The sequence below is a fragment of the Manis javanica genome, chromosome 13, assembly GCF_040802235.1.
Source record: "Manis javanica isolate MJ-LG chromosome 13, MJ_LKY, whole genome shotgun sequence".
NCBI lineage: Eukaryota > Metazoa > Chordata > Mammalia > Pholidota > Manidae > Manis > Manis javanica.
In genome coordinates, this window is record NC_133168.1 from 76,738,262 (window position 1) to 76,752,684 (window position 14,423).

The following is a 14,423-nucleotide window of genomic DNA, read 5'->3' on the forward strand; positions in this document are numbered from 1 at the left end:
AAAACTCTCAAAAGTGGTGAAGTGGATTGTGAAAGGAAAGTGTGGGTGTGGGTAAGTTTCCCCAGAGAGAAGACAGGGCTGCACTGTGACTCCTTTGGGCCCTGGAGACTATCGTCCGTGGGTCCTTTGTCCACGAAAAGAAAATATTAACAATCAGAGTTTGTGACTCTGTTGGTATGAGGATGAAAATGCTCATATTGTTGATTAAAACATTTTATTTGACTTAAAAATCACTTTCTCTTCTGATTTTAAAAGAAATAAAAACATTTCCTTGGGCTCTGAAAGTATTGCTCCTTTGGCCCTGCACCCTCATCCCCGGGGAGAGGACCAGAAGGACACCCCTGGGTGAGGAGACGCGGGAAGGCCTCCAGAAAAGGGAAAGTAACTCAAGGGGAGTCGGGATCCCAAAGCAAATGATAGAATTGGCTTCTATTCCAAAAAATGGAATGACAACATGAAAATGGGAGAAAACAAAAAGAAAATAGGAAAGTGAGATAAGACAGAGCATGCTCATGGAGAAAAATAAACTGCAGCGCCTTTCCCGGAGCGCTGCTCCTCCAGGGCACGTTCAGTCTCTCCTGCTCAGCTTGGCAGGTGTGGCTCCCACTGGAGGAGGACCAGGCTGCGGGGCGACCCCTGCAGGGCTAGGAGACAGGGACTGGCTGGAGGTGTTAGGGTGCTTGCCAGGGGAGGACAGGGACCCAGCAGTCAAGCGTCCTTAAGGGGCCTATTCTGCATATAAATAGCAATAATGTAGTTTTATTTCCACAAATGGAGTCCTAATTCACGAATAACAAAACAGTGGTACCAGATTAAAAAAGCATTACACTTTAGCATGGATCCTTTATACCTTTACATTTACCTACATCTCACTGATTACTCACATTTTGGAATTCATTACCTATACTTTATTGTTGTTTCTATTGCCTGTCTATAAAAAAGCTTTTCATAATGGATTTTCTTGTACTTATTTATTTAAATGTTCACAATAGTCTACGAAGAAGACATCACCATTCTTATTTTGTAAATCAGAGGCTAGGCTCAGAGTTTAAGACTTAGAGAAGGTCGTATGGTTGCCTCATTTCAGAGGTGAGACTCACGCTAGGGTTGTGTGTGTGTGCCTATGTGTGTTTACTTGACACTAACTTTCTATGAAGCATTAAATTCAAAAGAGAACTGATTTCACTTTAAGATATCCTTATTCATGTGTCCCCCTTTTTTCTATATTTATGCATGCCAAAATCTGCCTACCCTTTCATCCTTCTCTTCAATGAAAGCTCTGTACCAATCATTGATTTGACCCTGTTGGCATAGTGAACACAGAACCATGAGTAAGCTATTATTCCTTTGCTACTTAGGCATAAAATCTGGCATACCAAATGTTTATGTTTATAAAGTTTTTCTAACACAGCTTGGAATTTTCATGTATCTGTTGATGACATGCAAATTGTTTCCCTTAGCATGCAGGAAATCCAAATGTAATTTAGGAAACATTTCTTAGAAACATCCAAATGTACTGAAGGTTGTCACATTCAATGCATAACTTGGCAAGTTTTATTTTTTATTTTTTGCCTGTAAAATACAGTTTTCAAGGCATCTAGTGCTCAGGAAAGATCCTTATGCGTTGGAGATAAATAGAGTTTTACAAAGGAAGTTACACTGGCCTGGGTTTAATGCTATATCCACTGGCTTCACTGTCTCATGCCCACAGATAGGCCCATGGTCAGTTGTCATGTGTTTGCTGCAAACTGGTGGGAGTTACAGGGAGAACATGCTATGCTCATTGTTGGCTCATTACCCTACAGGACAGAGGTCGGTTTTGCCTGCTCTCTGTGGCCTGTAACTAAGGAAGTGGTTTTTCAACCCCATCCTTCTTCCTTGGGTCTGGCTTGACTGACCCACAGGCAAGATGGTTCGGTGGAATGAGATTGACTTGGGGGCTCAGTAAATCTTGGCTCTTAGCTGTGGCTCTGTTGTTGATTCACCAAGAAAGCCCTGTAAATTAGTCTAGCTTTTGTGTGCTAATGTTTTCTCATGTGAAAAATGAGCCCAGTAATAACGTTTATGCTATGAATTTTACAAATAGAAGTTTTCTAATGCAAATCTTGTCGATGTATCATCCTGCTTACAGAAGGGAAATTGAGAGTTCAGGACCCTTTGAAGAAATATATGATGATTCTGAGTCTATAATTCTAAGCATGTGTGTGTATTTTTAAATCTGCAAAATGGAAAATCATGAACCTTAAATAATCGAACCTGTAAACTTGTAAAACTCCATTTATTCAACTAAGAATTGCTGACTGAGTGCCCCCTGTGGGTAGGCTGATGGGTACAAAGAGAAAGAACTTGCCCCTGACTTCAAGAGACTTCAGTCTAACTCGAGACACATAGTAGTGATAGTACAGATATAACATATTCTCAACTTTAATGCAATATGATACTGCTTAAACTCTGCACAAGATGCTCTTAAAGCAAGGAAGAGTGAGAATTAATTCTTTCTGAGGCACCAAATTGAGGAAAGGACCTTTGGCAGAGGCCAATAGGAGCTGATTAGTTAGGTTTGCAAAGAAGACGGAGAGCTTTCAAAGGAGGCAGAATGAGCCAGAGATAAGAGTCAGGGGCTCCGCTATTCTGCTATGGAATTGTAGGTTGGGGTAGGTAGTAAAAAACAATAACCTTTACCACTATTTTAATGTCTGTAGACTGAATGCTGAAACTACCACAGGTGTTTACATGAGAAAGCTTCATGAGCTGAGTGATGATTTTAGAAATACACCTGTGGCAGCAGAATGGGAGGGTTTGAAAGGGAAGTGTTGGGTCTGGAAAGCTGGCCTGGGGGCTATTGTTTCCCAGACCTGCCATCACCATGACATCAACAGAAAACATTGAATATAGTACCAACTGGACTTCATGAGATCAGATCCTTGTAGGCTAAGCACATACTCTACCAGATCACCCACCTGCCCTCTCAGCACACTATATGTTCCCTTCTGCTAGCACATAAAACAGAAAGCCATGGTCCTCTACTGTTTCTGTAATTACTCATACCGCTGAGTTGGAAGAACCATATCTGGATATTATTCTGAGGTTACATGTTCTTACATTAACTTTTCATGAATTTGTGCGGAACTTTCTGCCTTTGCCAATTTACCTGCTGTGACCTGGGACACAAATCTACTCTTATCAAAGTTTTAGACTGGAGTAAGTGAACCCATGCTAAGTTTTACCCTGGTTTTACAGTGGTCACTCTGATTGCACCACCTGCCCCTCAATGCCCAACACTACCCTCCACACCCACGAAGCAATATTGTGTATTTATCTTTTAATTCTGTGTTTAGTTTATTTGAATTTTTAAGACATTGTGGTTGGTCTGCAGTGTTAAACAATAAGGCCCCATTAGCCATTAGTTGACACTGTTTTTTTCCCTTCAGAATTGTGTTTAACAAATTGCATTCCCTTAAAACGGTTAGGCACCCAGAAATGTTTAACAAAAAAGAAGCTGCTAAACAGGATTCAGCTTATTTCCAGCATGTACAGTCAATAATATTCCCTTTGTTGAGATTTGTTCATCTCCTAATGAGTCTTTAATGATGTGCAATTTGCTTTATGCACTTAAAGAAAAAGAGAGAGAGAGAGGAGGCATTTGGACAAAGTTCCGTATATTGGATTTATTTTTATGGTGTAAATCCTGAGGGGAGCCGTGTCTGTCATCACAGCAGATACCAGCAGGAGCTGATCTTAAACAACTCCTACTTCTTCCCATTGGTGGCGGCTCTCAAGTGAGACAACACAGCAGTCACTTGTCTTCTCATATTTCTTTTCTCCGTTTTCCTTAGTATGTTTACAGGCTATTGGTAAGTTCTTTAGCGAAGTTGGTGTAGTCGGGCTCCCTTGTACCACCTTACATTTGTATTTTTACTGTGGTTTCAAATCTTAGTTAAAATAAACAATGAATAAAACAAGGATGTTTCCCAAAAACACTCATCGAATTATCTAATCACAAGGTTCCTCTTTAAGTGCATGTCTAATTTTTTTCCCTGATTTCTTTCTTTCGTTTCCTTCAAAAATGTTCTTGATATTTAATTACCTTCATTAATTCCTCAGTGCTTAGATTGTTACATGCTTTATTTTGTATTTATAGAGTTCATCTTGCCCATTTTTATGACTGATTTTCCATTTTCTTGGAGTTATTGAGTATAGACATTGATCAAGCAAAATCTTTGGAGTTCTATCAAATTTTGTTTAATTCTAAATGACACTGTTAAAATTCATGAAGTGGTCTATATCTGTATTTACAGTCATATTGAAAATAGAATGCATTGGTGTGGCACCTTTATGATATTTTCAACCCTAGAGATTTTTTTCCAACCCAAAATGTGTTCAAGAACACAAGATAGCTTCAGAGGCACAAAGATAAAGATAACTGAGTTATTTCCATTCAGTCTAGTGTTTGAAGTGATGAAATAAACCCAGAAATAACATAAATAGTAAAATGATGAAGTAGGAATTTGCAATTTAAAAATCTTTTACTCCTCCAAAACGCTCATGCTCGGGAGGTAATTTATTGTCAATTGCCATGTCAGTGGTGACTCTGGATTAAAACTAGAGAAGAAGTATAATATTAAGATATTACTGACTTAAGCCAATTGTACTTCAGAGCCATTATGAGTATCTTTCTCAGTGGGGCATCTTTCTTTACCCTTTTATTTGATATTCAGCAGGATGCATATGTAATCACTTAAGATCCATAAGAAATGTAAACTCTTTGAAGTTCAAATGGCCACATAAGAACTTTATGGCTTGTGGGCATGAGAAGCAATTTAATTTTTACTTTGCAATAAGAGGCGAGAGGGTAGAAGCCTTATGGAAGCATATGGAGATAAATTAGATCAACGCACTGTTTTTGGTAAGGGTGCTGGGCACTTGAGGAAGGTTTCTGATGGAACTTGCTGTGCATGCAGGGCCCCTAGGGCTATCTTTCTGAGTACCCATGTCTCTGCTTTGTCTGTAACAGGTTCTGACCAAGTGATGATAATGCTGTGAGAACAAACCACAGGGGAAGAAAGGTGGAGCCGTAAAGCAGGTAACTGTGGGTGTATACAGAAGACATGGCCTTTACTTTACTGAAGACTCATCATCCAGTTATGCGGAATAACGTACAGCCACAAATATGTGGATATGACATTTCATATTCTTAAATAGTGATCCCAGACAAATCCCTGTGGAAATAACTGAACGAGAGAGTCGTTCTGAACTGAACTTGTTTCAGAATGATTATATTTAAGATAAACGTAAAATGGTTTTGCTTTTGGGATTTAATTAACATTAAAATGCTGTTTAGAAATCTGTTTTAAGCAAATTCTAGTTTGAAATAAGGAGTAACTCCAGCATGGGGCCAAAAATTCCTAAACCAAATTATTTTTGTGTTTTAACTATGTTCCCTAGATTTGGAGTCTGGAGTCGGCTTGGAAACCTGGGTCTGTCTGATCATACCTGCTCTGGGCTGCTTTGAGCCTGTGCAGCAGGCCAGGACTTGGAGAGCCGACTGTATGAACCTCCTCCCAGATCTGCACCCAGTGGCCTCCCACTGACGGCTTGAAATTGGCCCCAGTAGGAGTATTTATAACCACAGTATTGGTATACAATCAAATCCTTCAGATCAGGACTTTTATTCCCACCACGAATAGTTGTAAAGCATTTGCCAGCATACCTCTGTTTCCAGTTGACATTTAGGGTACTTTCTGTTTGAAAACTCTGGGATGGTCTGATTCTATCAAATGATTTGCTTTAAGCTATAGTTGCCACTAATTCTGTGACAAATTTCAGAGAGACCTTTTTTGCCTCTAAGTCCTCCACACCGGTTGGACGGCTGACGGACTGGGGACTGGGCGGCACGTGCCTCGGATGAGCGCTGTGCCTCTGTCTCCTCTCTTTCATCAGGGCTGTGTTAACCCGCCCAGAGCTGAAGATTGGCTGCTTGAAATAGCTGCTGCGTGGCCGCAGAGCCATGTGGGCTTAGCAGTGCCCAGAGGAATGGAACTTTGTCTCCTGTAACCTCATTTCCCAGTGAGGAGACGGGTGAGGACCAATCTGAGAGGACATTCCCTCCGGTAGTATTTACTTCTGCTGCGTTGTATTTCCCTCCCTCCTCCCCCCCCCCCCCCCGTGATGTGCCCCCTGGACAGTTTGCAGTGTGCACCCCCCATACATTCTGGCAGTCACTTTCCTGCGGCAAAAGAGAAAGTAAATGAAAGTACAAGAGTATGTGGAATAACATCTTTACATAACATGATTTTTAATGAGATCAAAATGTAGAATAAAAAACGTGATGAAAGTAATCACCTCCTCAGACTCATCTACACATGGCAAGGGGAAATGGGAGTGCAGTCCCCTTGTTTTATTTATACTTTATTTATAGACATAGTTTTGGCACTTCAATAAAAGGATGGCGAAGTTTTGTTTTACTGGCGAGATGTTCCTGTGTGTGTATGTGTGTGCGCATGTGTACATATAAACTCTCCTAAGCCTTGGGAGCGAATAAATCATTCCAGTCACTTGCAAATGCCATAATTTATTAGCCCCTTGCACCTGTCATGCTACACATTTCTTTCCCAGGGGAAAGTCATGCCCCCCGCAAACAGCCACCTTCTCCTGTGACCAAAGCAGCAGCAAAATGATTCATGTGTCAATTAAGTCTATTTTCTGTTTGATCTTCTGGTTTGGTTACTTTATCTGCTCTCTTTACAACTTTTCTGGCCGAAGTGGTCCTGCTTTCACTTTGAAGCAAATAATTTTTATCTCTGTACCATCCAATTAATAAGTATGTTGAAACACTTTTTGGGGGGTTCCTTTTGGGGCAGGTGTGTGTAGCGGGGGATATGGGTGAAGGAGTTGAAGAATAAACAGTCCAGATTGTGGACGTGAGCGTCACTAACGTACCCTTCTGCTGGGACAGTGTGCTTCCTTCATTCGGGGAGAGAATTTTCAAAGAGTGTTTGTCCCTCATCTCAGTGGAGGTGATTTATTTCCATTTATTTTCAGGGTTACTCTCACATTTCTATTTTTCTATTTTTGATAGAAATTGGTATACTTGAGTTGTCAACCATGTAGGGAAACTTTTAAGTCCTTGTAATTTTTTCAGTGCAAGTTTTAGTTTTCGATAATTGTTTTATAAAAATATTCCTTGGTTTCTAATTTCTCCTCTGCTTGGGCCCTCTTGGCTATATTTGAAAAGGTACCCATGACAAAAACTAATAATAAAATTCTAAGCATAGATTTCTCTCATGGCAACATTCTTGAACCATGATTATACTCTTACAATGCTGTGTCCTGATGAGCCAGATGACTTGTCTGGCTTGTTATTTGCTGAGCCATCTTAACCTTGAATGGTCTTCAAGTCCTTTGCAGCCAGTGCAAGTGGACAGAGCCCCCTGCTGGGAGGTCTGGGGAAAGGTTTCCAATGGAAACAGGAGGGTCCCTGCCAAGAGCTGGGAGGCCAGGAGGCTGGATGTAACCAGCGCTATGAGAAAATGGACAGTGTGCTTTTGACTGACAGTATGTGTTAATATAATCTCAAAATACTCTTTCAATAACACTTCATTTCCTTGTGAAAGTTAGGGTAACAAAGGTAGATACCTTAATCTATATTTAAATCACCTATTTCTCAATTTAGTACTTCCCAAGAAATTATTCTTTAGGCTGTTGGTAAGTTTGCAAGGAGAAAAGGTGTCCTAGCCTCAAGTAAGTTTTGAAAATGGTATTTTAAATACAATTAAATATGATCCATTAGGAAGATGCAGAATGTCTCAGAGGCTTTAATATGAAAAGAGCATTTCAAACAATAAACAGTTTTCCCTAAATTTGTTTGACAACACACTTATTGTTTTTGGAAGTATTTCATAGAATATCAGTGTAGGAAACTGATTGATGTACCTCTTACTTTTTTCTAAGAGCTCTGTTTTGAAGAACATACCACTTCAACTTTATTGTAATTTTATCATAGAACGTAACACAGAAAGGTGTTTCTTACCAATATTTTTTATTATTGTTTTTAAATGCTGAGGGACACAATGCTTTGCACTTACTCAGTGACTTTAAAAAAAATTCTTCTTGGTCTATGTCTTTGTTCAATGCTCAGGCTAGCCTTTATCAATATCTTTGTTTAGACCTAGGTTCATCCATATAAGACCTAAGAATTGTTTGCATCTTAGATTTATAGGCAAATGATATATTGATTCTACATTTAAAAAAGTATACTGGTCTTATACAGGTATTATAGTATCAAATCCTTCTTAAAAAATCAAAGTGTGTTTGAAAAGGAAGGTACCTTATTTTTATTACTGTTAAAACAGTTTTCTTTTAAAATTTCCTACTATAAAATTATTTTTTGGTATCATATACAGATGAATATCATTTGGTAAGCATGACTGACCCAGAGGACTATTTACTAGAAAACATAAAATCTCATGATAAAATTTTAATTTTGCAAAATTTCCAGTTTGCAATATTTACAAGGTCCTAATTGTTTAGATGTTATCTAACCCGGGTCTTCTGATGTTCTGTAGCTGGTTACTAGTTACTGTAGCCCCACAACACATAAATCCAGGAAATAGTTCTTCGTCTGGAATCCGAGTGTTGTCCTAGTCTCATTAGCTTCCAGAAGAGAGCACCCCAAGTTTCCCCCCCAGGGAATATGGTTCACTGGAGAAGCTTTAGCTTTGTTCCCAGGAGCACCGTGTCACATGGATCCTCTGCTGTTTAGTTTAGGCCACTGCAAAATGTGGCACAAAGCGGTCAGAATTATGATCATACAGTGCTTCCTGGATTGGTTCCATTTGGAGCACTGATGCTATAGATTCTCGGCTTTAGGGAAACAGCTGCTTTACTCAAGAGAAAGAGAAAATTAATTCTCCTATCCTAAATCTTCCAACTCAGTGCCATGTACCAAAGTGGCTTGTAAATTCTGCTCCACCCCTGCCAATTTTGGGTCAGAAGTCACCAGGTCCAGGTCCCTCAGAATATCAGGGCAGGAGAGGGACCTTTCCTCTCTGTGCCCTGGAGCAATCCACCCAAAGGTTCCGTGGGGGAGCTGTTAGGACTTTTCAGGTGCTTCTAATCTCTTTCAGCACTTTGCAGCCTTACTCTTCAAAGTTATTCTTCTGTGTGCTTCTCCTTTTAAGAAGATGCAATATACAAATTTTTGATTTAAATCAAATCCACCAACATTTATTACATTATTTCTTCCCATTACTGAAATATGACAATATATTTTTTTTGACTGTGACAATGTATTTGAGTCCTTCAAATGGAGAGCATCTGGTCACTTTAAACATGATGGATAATAAAAGGAACAGAAACTCTTTTTAGGTACGTGGCTGCTGTGCTGAGGCACCTTGGGCCTCCCTGGGCTCTGCTGTCCTGCGGATGAACACAGCCAATCCCACCGGCCCCAGAATGATGCCGCCCCTCCCTTCTCCGTCCGGGTAGGGCTCCCAGGCACAGGACCGAAGGCTCTGGCCGGGCTTACACATACTTCTACTAAAATAGTATTCACTGTCTACCTGAAATTTGCATTTAACTGGGCCTCCTCTGGTTTTATTTGCTAAATCTTGCCACCCTAATTTAAATTATTTGGACTCTGTAAAGATAGTGCACTGGATTTTTAAAAAATAACTTTTATTCTGAGATGAGGGAAAGTAATGCAAATGAAAATTCTTTCTGTCCTTTGCAAGCTTGAGTCTCCTTACTTTAACTCTGCGGTTGATTCACACACCACTGCAGCTAGCTGGGCATTCTCTGGATTGCTGGGTGGGAGCCTTCAGAGGCTCCTCATGCTTTCCCTAAAGCATCTTAGGGACGGGGTCACACCACACTGAGGCCACACCCGACCCTGGAACAGGACCCTGGCCCAGAAGCCCCACCCTTACCCCTGGCTCAGGCTCTGCAGGTGGCTCTCAGGCCCCCAGCAAGCCGATCACACAGGGCGCCTCTCCCCGGAGGGCTCTGCTCACTTCTGTGCTCAGGGGTGCTTGCTGCGTGCTGTGACTCCCTCCTTCTCACGTCTCATCTTCCCAACCCCTCAAAGCCTGCGGAGACCGGTTCTGAGTGTTTCTGGTGTTCCTTCCGCATTGTGCACTATTCTTAGTAAGTGCTTAAAAAATGCTTCCTGAATGAATGAAAATGCCATTCCAGCGGTCTGAGCCATCCCCTCAAGAGGTTCAGCCCTACAGGCTGACTGACATGTTCAAAACCAGTGTTTCTGTAAAATAACAGATCTTACGTTGGCTGTTACATTGCCTATTGTAATAATCCTGATGGGGTGGGGGGAGCTGTTTCAGCGTCTTTAAATACCAATCAGATAATCCCCACAGCCCAAGCTTCTTCACGGCAATGATGTTACTTCTCTGTTGTTCTGTTTTGGATTTCTGTTTCCTAAAGTTAGGAATGGAAATGGGCCTTCTACTTCTTTTTGTCCAAATTCCTCCCCCGCCCCCATCCGTTCCTCCGCCTCTGCCTGTCTCTCTCCCAGCAAGTGTTGCAGCCGACCTCAGGATGCCTCATGCTGGCTTCCTGTCGCTCTTGCCACTTCATCCTCACGCTTACAGCTCTTCATTCTGCCCGGCCTGGCAGAGCAGAGAGAGAGGAGTCTGGCTTTGGAGTAAGAAAGGCTGAGTTTAAACCCAGGCTCAGACACCCTGTTGGGCCAAGATTGGACCACAGCATCTCTCCCATGGCAGCTGGGGATGTGCTGGGCACACAGTAGGCCTTTATGGGGTGCCAGGATTTTCCCCCCTTCTCTTCTCCTGCTGTCCCCACATGTCTCTGGAAGACAGAGTGGAGGGCTTCTCGGTGTGAGTAAAGGGGTGTGTGAGACCGTCATTCTGTCAGGATGCTGTGCTAAGCAAGTGAGTCCCTGTCCGAGGCAGTTTCTCTTTGTGATTTTCTGGAATCCTGAACAGGGGGCACACATTTGGTGCCTCCCCAGGGCTGTCCACTCATAAGCCCATGGTCCCCTGTTGAGACCCCCGCCTCATCTCCACCTCCCCTCAAGCCTTCCCCAAAAGCCAACAGGTCAGGTGGTTTCCCCACCCTGCCGAGGGCTGGGAATGAGCAATAAAAGTGATTCGCTGACAGCTTTGACGTATTTGGGGAGAGTTTGTACTTTGAGCAACCCGATCCACTAGTAAAAAACAGCAACGTCTTACGGCTGGATCTCACTTGTGGAAGCATTCACAGTTTGCCCAAGTGTCCACCTTGGAGGCTATTAAGTCATTTTGTTGAACCTGGAAATGAGAGGGTAGAAGAAATGATGCTAAAAGTTCTCCCTGCCATGACTTTCTTTGCTCTGATCAATTTTTTAAGTGTTACAGTGGGTATTTCTTAAATGCCAATCATCTTAAAACTTAGAAATTTAGGAAAGGGATTAGTGACTCTTGCTTTTTAAAATGGTGATGGACATGGCACACCCCTCATGGTGCTGATGTGGAACGCATGGGGACCTGAGCCCTGAGGGTTTGCCCTGCCAGCCGGGCACATGTCCCACTTGACCCTCAGACTGCCCTCTGCCGAGTTCTCTCACCGTCCCCCCCTTCAGCGATGCCGACACCGAGGCTTAGGAAGTATGTCTTATCAGAGCTGTGTAACACATGCCCCCCCGATAGAGTGGCTTCAAATGGGACCACTGATAGGACCCAAGGTCCTGCGTTCTGCGTTCCTGCTGGATGGTCCTCAGTGAGGCTGAGCTGACCTGCACGTGTCCATGGCATGGGTGGATGACAAGGCCACCCGTCCTTACCTTCATCTTCAAACAGGGTGAGTGGAGGGTACAGGGCAGCAAGAAGGGACATGTCATCCTGAGCAAGAGCTTCTCAATTCTTAGCTGTGTCATTCTCGTTATCGTCCCTTTGGCCAAAGTCATCCTATGGCTGAGCCCAGAGTCAGTGTGAGAGGCACTTGGGGAAAGCGAGGCACCGACTGACGTGAGGGGTGGGGCAGTGCAACCACACTAACCTACCACAGAGAGGGTAGGTGACTTGACTTAAGTAACACAGCTCGTGATGAGGCCTGGGACTTGAACCCAGACACCCCTATAATGACTGAGGCCCACAGACCCAAGTCAGAGGGAGGCAGTGCCCGGAGCAAGGGATTAATCGCTCAGGTGAGACTTCGAGTTACTTTAATTGATTTCTTTTGTCCTTGCTCAGAGAAATTGAGGGTAAAAGCCAGCCTCCTAGTATGAAAAGCTAATCCTTGGGTGAAAATGCTGGAACAGTTCGAAGGCCTTGCTCTGTCGTCTTCCCTTGGCCAAATTAGCTTCCAGAACCGTATCCTGTTGATTTGACTGTTGAGGTGAGATCCTCGCACCTCTCAGCTCAAGTTTCAAAACGAATTTTTCTTTCCCTGTAAGGCCCTGTAAATCTCAATCCTGAAGACAGGGATTTGTAGCCCAAATGCAAAGTCAAGGTTTCTAAATGCCCTTCAGTTGTCAGCACGCCTCCAGATGGTCATTCGCAGCTAGCAACCTCACTGGATTGATTTTGGTGTGGAAAATAGGTTCCCTTAAAGAGGGACGCCTGGCGAGCAGCTCTATAGTTCTTGCGGCCTGACACCCCTGCCCTTGAAGGCCGTGTGTGGGACCCGGGTGGTGTGCATTGCGGGCTCCTTTCTAAAGGTTGAGGTTGGCATCTGATAAGTTACCTTAATTATACCATTTCCTTCTCCCTGTACATATTTCCAAAATCTAATTATGGTGCATGTGACACCCCATGACCAGCCAGAGCCAGAGATCAATGTAAAGTCGCAGCAGGACAGTTAGCTCCCTGAGCAGTTTACATGGCACTGCAGGTAGAGTCCTCGGGGGTCTGATGCTGACATTCTGATCCATCCGTCCCCACCTTAGCAGGCGGAGCAGGTGGGCTCTCTGCCATCGGAAGCAGCTCCCCCAAGAGGACCAGCTCTGGACAGTCCCACGTGCCCACGGCACTTCCTTCTGCACGGTGACATGTGTAGCCTTGGGTTCTGCATCTATTTGGAGGGCTCCCCCCTTTAATAATGCCCCACTTCATCCCATCCCACCCTCGGGAAGAACATGCCTGCTCTGTGTTGTCAGTCTCTGGGCACACTTGGCTGTTCCCTTGGGTGTATTATCTCTACCAGATAAGAGATTCTGAGTGGGAGCCTCTGCGCATGGGCAGAGAACTTGCTTGTCTCTCCTCCAGCAGCCTCTTTGTCCTGGACCTCCACACCAGGCCCTAGGAGGCAGCAGCCCAGCAGAGGGCAGGGGACGGAGGGTGCTGGCCTGCAGTTGCACCTGAGTGGAGAGGCGAGCAAGGCGGGGGCTGGCAAGTGGAGCCGAGATGTTTTCCTCCTTGAATTTGAGGGAGGCTTAACCAGACATTTGAAGATTTTTGAAACCAGCCTCTAAACATATTAAAAATTCTTGACTAAAATGCCAGCATATAAACCATCCTCCTGGCCAGCTGGGCCTTAGCTTCGCCATTCAGGTGCCTTTAGTTTTCAGGGACAGTCGGTGAGGGAAATTCTGGAGAGATGGCAATTTCAGCTGAAACACAAACCTCGAATCACAGTTGTGTAAAAGCTCCTGGAAAGCGACATCCAACAGAACAAGTGGAGGGGGCGCACCTCGGACCCTTTCGCCATCAGAGAGGGGAAGGCACTCAGATTATAAACACAGGATTTAGCTTTGAAGAGTGGACTAGGATCTGTCAGGTTTTAAGAAACTACAGGAGGCTCCCGCAAAGCCAAGAAGTTGAGTGTGTGTGTGGCCTCTTTGGGCCTTGCTCCCCACAGCTGACCCTCAAACCCTCAGCCTATGGGGGTGTCCCGCCTGGACTGGAGGGTGCTGCAGGGAAGCCTGATGCATGAGCTGCTCACGAAGCCAAGTCTGGGGCTCACAGAGACTTGCTTGAGGATTTTCAGGGCCATCAGTGCATCAGATCGAGCCCAGAGAGTACGTGCCGAGGCTTCCTGGTGGCAGGTGCTGAAACTGAGCCCAAGGAGCCCAGGCCCAGGAGTCCCACGGCCCCGAAAAGACCCTGCTCCCACCCTGGGGATGCTCTCTCCTGGGCAGTCGGCTGCAGGGCCCCAGTGTCTCCCCATTTGCAAGGCTGTCTTTGTGAGGGTGGAGGGTCAAGGCTCTCTCCCAGTGGGGGAGCTCAGCCTCCCGAGATCCCACACGACATTGCACCATGTGACACACAGAGGTGGTGTTGCCTAAACCAACTCAGAAGCTTGGAAAGAGCTGTGTGGTCTGGGAGGGGGCCAGGCGGGCACGGGAGGGCCTCAAGTCCACAGGCCCGTTCGCCAGTATTGCCGTTTTTCTGACGGGTGTCGGGCCCACACACTGGCATCGTCCCTCCCGTAATCCTGTCTTCACAGACAGACAAGGAAGTGAGAAAGGCCGT